The following is a 6000-nucleotide window of genomic DNA, read 5'->3' on the forward strand; positions in this document are numbered from 1 at the left end:
CAGAGACATGAGGTTCAGAAGTTCTGGCCCACAGGGCGCCTGGGTGGCTCAGTCGGTTAAGTGACTGCCTTCGGCTCAGGTCATGATCCTGGAGTCCCGGGATCGAGTCCCGCATCGGGCTCCCTGCTCGGCGGGGAGTCTGCTTCTCCCTCCGACCCTCCCCCCTCTCATGCTCTCTCTCTCTCTCTCTCTCTCTCTCTCTGATTCTCTCTCTCAAATAAATAAATAAAATCTTTAAAAAAAAAAAAAAAGAAGTTCTGGCCCACAAAACAAATTGTCTTTAACCAGCCATGTTTCCAAATCTTTGTCCAATCCTGATATACATAAAAAAGGGGTATTTGTATAGCTCAATGGGATCAGCTTGAGGGAGCTTGGATAATTCTAAATGGAGCTTCATGGAAGGGCGCCTGGCTAGCTCTGTTTGTAGAGCATGAGACTCTTAAATGCAACCTCATGGATAATCATTATTTACACTGTCTTTATATATATTCTTAAAAAAAATAAAGATAAAAACAAAAAAATCTATGATACTCTATAATTACGAGAAGAGCAACAAAAACAAAGTGTGGGGGCAGATTTAAATATTGAATCCATGTAAAATTTCCTGGTAACAACTCTGTGATTTTTTTTTAAATGAAAAACTACAGCTTGTTTCTCTGTGTCTTTTTTATACCAAGTTTTATGTTTAAATCTGCACAGAGGAGCACCTGGCTGACTCAGTCCGAAGAAGGTATGACTCTTGATCTCAGGTTCGTGAGTTCAAGCCCCACACTGGGTATAGAGATTACTAAAAAATAAACTTAAGAAAAACAAAAATGAAAAAAATGAAAAATAAAAGGTCTGCACATAAATCCTGATCAAGACTTTTTTTAAAGATTTTTTAAGATTTGTGATTTAAGATTTTTTACTTTATTTGAGAAAGAGAGAGAGCACAAGCAGGGGGAGGGGCAGAGGGAGAGGGAGAAGCAGACTCCATGCTGAGCCAGGAGCCCGATGCAGTGCTGGATCCCAGGACCCTGGGATCATGACCTGGGCCGAAGGCAGACGCTTAACCGACTGAGCCACCCAGGTGCCCCGAGCAGTCGAAATTATATTTAAAGTCTCTAATAGCTATTTTCTTCCATTAACAATGGTAATGTTGACATTTTTTTTTCTGATAATGTGACTGGATTTTGAATCCAAAAGAACTCAGTCACACCATGTATTTGGAAACGATGAAACTCATCTATGATTTGGGCAAGCTTGGTGAGGGGCCTTATTGCTGCCCCTGCTGAGATGTCACCGGAAGGCCCACTGAGCTGCAAACAAAGAGACACTTCCAAAATATGTGAGCAAGGATTCAGGACCACTCCCAGCAGCAGTAGTGACAGGAGCCGTCCCCCTCCCCCCAGGGCCCAGGGGTTCCCATCTTAAGGCTCCCTGGCGGGGATGCTCCAACTTGCATTATCACTACCTGCCTGGCTTTGGTGCAGCCATGATACTAATTCTTTGTCTCAACCAGAAAGCCAAGGAGGTAACAGCCATATCATTGTACCCATAGTACAGAAGAGGAAGCTGAGGCTCCAAAGGTCAGGGATTATCCCCTGAGTGAAGCCAGAATCCCTGCTTCCCACCTCTTTGTTCCTGCAGAGCCTAGCTCACAGAGACTATGTTCTGAGAACAATATTCTGCTGGATGCTACAAGGCTCTCCTATCAAAAGGAGGAATGGAAGACCCCAAACCAGAACTCCAAGGGGCCATATGAATGGGGCATATCTCTCAGAAGTCCATTTTCCAGTGAACATCCCAGGGAGGTGAATGCTATTCTCCCAGAACCTCTGGAGGATTCCTGGGGGTTTTTCTGTTCTCTTCGGGTTCTCTCTCCCTCCCCTCTCCCATCAGTGCCTCGGCTTCTCCTTTCCTCTCCTCCCTCTCTTGCCTAGCTCTCTCCTCCCACTTTTTAAGTCGTGAAAATACAGGACTGGAAGATTCTAGATACACATATTCTCCTTGTATCTATTGACAGAAGATATATGTTCTCTGTTTTAAACTTTAAACCAGGCAAATTTAATCTTTTACGTCTTTGAAAACAAAATTAAAAACCAGTTAGCTTGCTCTGTAACTTTCTGGCTGTGGGCTCTGGGCAAGTTTTATACTGCTCTGTGCCTCAGTTTCCTCACCTGTAAAATGGGGACATGAACAGCACCCATTTTGTAGGTTCATTGTGAAGATGAAATGAGTTGATACATATAAACAGCCTTTTTTCACCTTCTTTTAACAGCTTCAGTGAAATTATTAATATATCATAAAATTTACCCTTTAAAGTACCCAATTCAATGGGTGTTAGCAGAGTCAAGAGTTGTGCACCCATCCCCATGATCTAATTCCAGAACATTTTCGTTACTCCCCAAAAGAAACTCATTTGCCATTACTCCCCATCTCCCAAATCCCCCAGCCGTTGGCAAACAGGGATTTGCCTATTCTGGACACTTTAAATAAATGGAATCCTACAATACCTGATCTTTTGTGCTTCTTTTACTTAGCATACTGTTTTCAAGGTCTCAAGATTCATCCATGTTGTAGCATATATCATATAGCATATTCTTTTTTTTTTGGCATTCTTAAATGAACTTTTTTTTATTAACACATAATGTATTATTTGTTTTAGGGGTACAGGTCTGTGATTCATCAGTCTTACACAATTCACAGCGCTCACCATAGCATGCACCCTCCCCAATGTCTATCACCCAGCCACCCCATCCCTCCCAACCCCCTCCACTCCAGCAACCCTCAGTTTGTTTCCTGGGATTAAGAGTCTCTTATGGTTTGTCTCCCTCTCTGGTTTTGTCTTGTTTCATTTTTCCCTCCTTTCCCCTGTGATCCTCTGTCTTGTTTCTCAAATTCCTCATATCAGTGAGATCATATGATAATTGTCTTTCTCTGATTGACTTATTTCGCTTAACATAATACCCTCTAGTTCCATCCACATTGTTGCAAATGGCTATATCAGTACTTCTTGTCTTTTCTTTTGATGTGTGTATATGTGTTTGTATAATTTATTTTTTCTTCTTGGTGCTTTAAAATTTTTCTCACAATTTCTTTTCTTCTTAACTTTATTGAGGAATAATTTACAAATAAAAATTGTTTATATTTATGGTGTACAATGTGATGATTTGATACATCTACACATTGTGAAATAATGACTGCAATCAAACTCATTAACACATCCATCTCTTCAAATTGTTACCTTTTTGGTGTGTGGTGAGAACACTTAAGATCTACTCCATTAGCAAATTTCAAGTATACAACACAGTATGATTCACTCTAGTCACCATGCCGTACATTAGATCCCCACAACTCATTCGTCTTATAAATGAAATGGTCAACAGATAGATGAAAAGGTGCTCAACATCACTAATTGTCAGGAAAATCAGGAAGACACAAATTATAACCACAAAGAGGTATCACCTCACACCTGTTAGAGAGGCTGTCATCAGAAAGACAAGAAGTAAGAAGAGTTGGTGAGGATGTGGAGTAAAGTAGTAGGAATGTAAACTGGTACAGCCACTATGAAAAACAGTATGCAGATTCCTCAAGAAATTAAAAATAGAACTACCATGTGATTCAGCAATTGCACTTCTGGGTATACATCCAAAGGAAATAAAATCAGGATTTTGAGGAGCTATCTATACTCCCATATTAGTTGCAGCATTAATAGCCAAGATATGGAAACACTGTAAGTGTCCACTGACAGATGAATGGATAAAGAATATCACACACACACACACACACACACACAGGAATATTATTCTGCCATGAAAAAGAAGGAAATCCATTTGCAACAACATGGATGAACCTGGAGGGTATGATGCTAAGTGAAGTAAGCCAGACACAGAAAGACAAATACTGTATGATCTCACTTATATGTGGAACCTAAAAAAGTCAAACTCACAGAAGCGGAGGGTAGAAGAGTGGGAGCTGGGGGTGGAGGAAATAGATCCTGGTAAAGAGATTAAACAGCTTTGAAATGCATGTAGCACATTAATGTGCTAAGTGCCAATATTATGAAGTGACTTTTTTTAACCCTCCCTGTGGGTGGATGGATCTCAATTTTATGCCTTCTACCTTGTAGTAGGAGCCCTGACTGTACGTACCTCTTGGATTATTTCAGGAGCACCTCTTACCGAGATTCTCCAATGGTTAGGCAGGACTTCTCCATTTAGTTGGCATACGTGATGATTTACCATTGAGAAAAAGAGAGTGAGGAATTCAAGACCAATCAGCACCTGGCTCCTGGAGGAGAGTTGCTGGAAGGTTCTGACAGAGAAGTGGGTCTTGAATCTTCTATATTAAGTGATACTGACTCTGGAGCTGGAATCCACACCCACACTTAACTTTGGGGAACAGTTCATTGCTGCTTAGCTTGGGCTGCTATAACAAAAATACCAAAGACTGCATGGCTTAAACAACAGAGATTTGTCAGTTATGGAGGCTGGGAATTCTGAGATCAGGGTGCCAGCCTGGTTGGGTTCCAGTGAGGGCCCTTCCTGGTTTGCAGATAGCTTCTTGCTATGTCCTCACGTGGTGGATAGCAAGCTTTAGTCTCTTGCTCTTCTTATAAGGACACTAATCCCTCCTGGGGGCTCTACCCTCGTGACTTTATTGAAACCTAACTACCTCCCAAAGGCCCCATCTCCTATAACTAGGGGGTTAGGATTTCAACATAAGAGTTTTAGGAGGGGACACAAAAACACAGTCCATAACAAATGCTACTTGTTAACCGTCTCCCTGTCTTTTTTATTGTGATTATTGGATATAGGGGTCTGCAGTCATTCTCTCATTTCAGTCATTTATGTGACAGTAATCACACAAAATACCCTGCCAAGGGTCATAAATATTTAAACAGATAATCCACTTTTTCATTTGACATTGTTAACACATAAAGGATTTTTAAAAGTAGAATAAAACTACATTTAAAGAAGACAAATTGAAAAATTAGTCACAATAGAATGAAAGGCCATCTAACTCTGACAAGTTCTAAGGCCATGTAGCTCTGCTGAAGGCTCACTGACTCAAGAGAAAAATACCTGGAGTCCACCACAAGTAAAAAGCAATCCAATATAGTTTTTTTCCTATTAAAAAAGCACACAAATATACCTTGAATTAAAGTTCTTCTAACTCCACGGTCTGTTAAGGCAGGAATCCAGTTTTCCAATTCAGTGGTACATCCTCCTCTGGCTGAGAAAAATACTGTGGACAAAATGTGATTTGAAAAGAGTATTTAATGTTTTTTATTTTATTACGTTTCTTAAGAGCAATAATCACCTCATGCCATTTACGCTGAAATAACAGAAACTGGAATAGCAAGGCACTACAGAAATGACTGATGGAGAAGCCCTTGGGTGATCCTAACCAAGACCTGGCCCTAATCAACATTGTCCACAGTTGTTTCCAGAGGAAGAAGCTTACTCCCTGTGAATTCCAGTGGGAAAGAATGACTTAATGGGAATACTCTCTTCATTGTCTGCTCTATTAGATACTTTATAGTTTCTGGAAAGCCAAACTTCTTTCTACCATAAGGAAAAGTGAAAATGATGTCTTGCACAATGCCAGACGCATTCTATCATTCATTCATTCATTTATTCATTTTCCTAGTAATGTGGGAATCGGGAATCCTGTCTTATTGGTGCGGGAACTGAAGTTCCAAAGGTATAAAGGTGATCTCTTAAAGATTACACGGGAAACAAGTTGACAAGCGCTTTTCTTATCTGGAGGTAACGAGGGGTCGCTGCTCAGAGTTAGCATGCTCTTTAGCCAGAGGCTTTCGGTTTTAAGAAAAATCACAGCCTGACCGGGCAGCACACAGCATCAAGATGAAAACAGGTGACAGTGTCTACAACATTTAATTATATGAATCTTCAAGCAAGAACTCCATCTTCTGGTGGCACCTGCCCCTCCGAAGGGGCAATGAGGCTGCGTTTGGGGAAGCTGGTATGGAGCAAAGGACCCGGATCACCATCG

The sequence above is a fragment of the Callorhinus ursinus genome, unplaced genomic scaffold (assembly GCF_003265705.2).
Source record: "Callorhinus ursinus isolate GAN/ISIS: 27379988/994484 unplaced genomic scaffold, GSC_fseal_2.0 scaffold29, whole genome shotgun sequence".
Classification (NCBI taxonomy): Eukaryota; Metazoa; Chordata; class Mammalia; order Carnivora; family Otariidae; genus Callorhinus; species Callorhinus ursinus.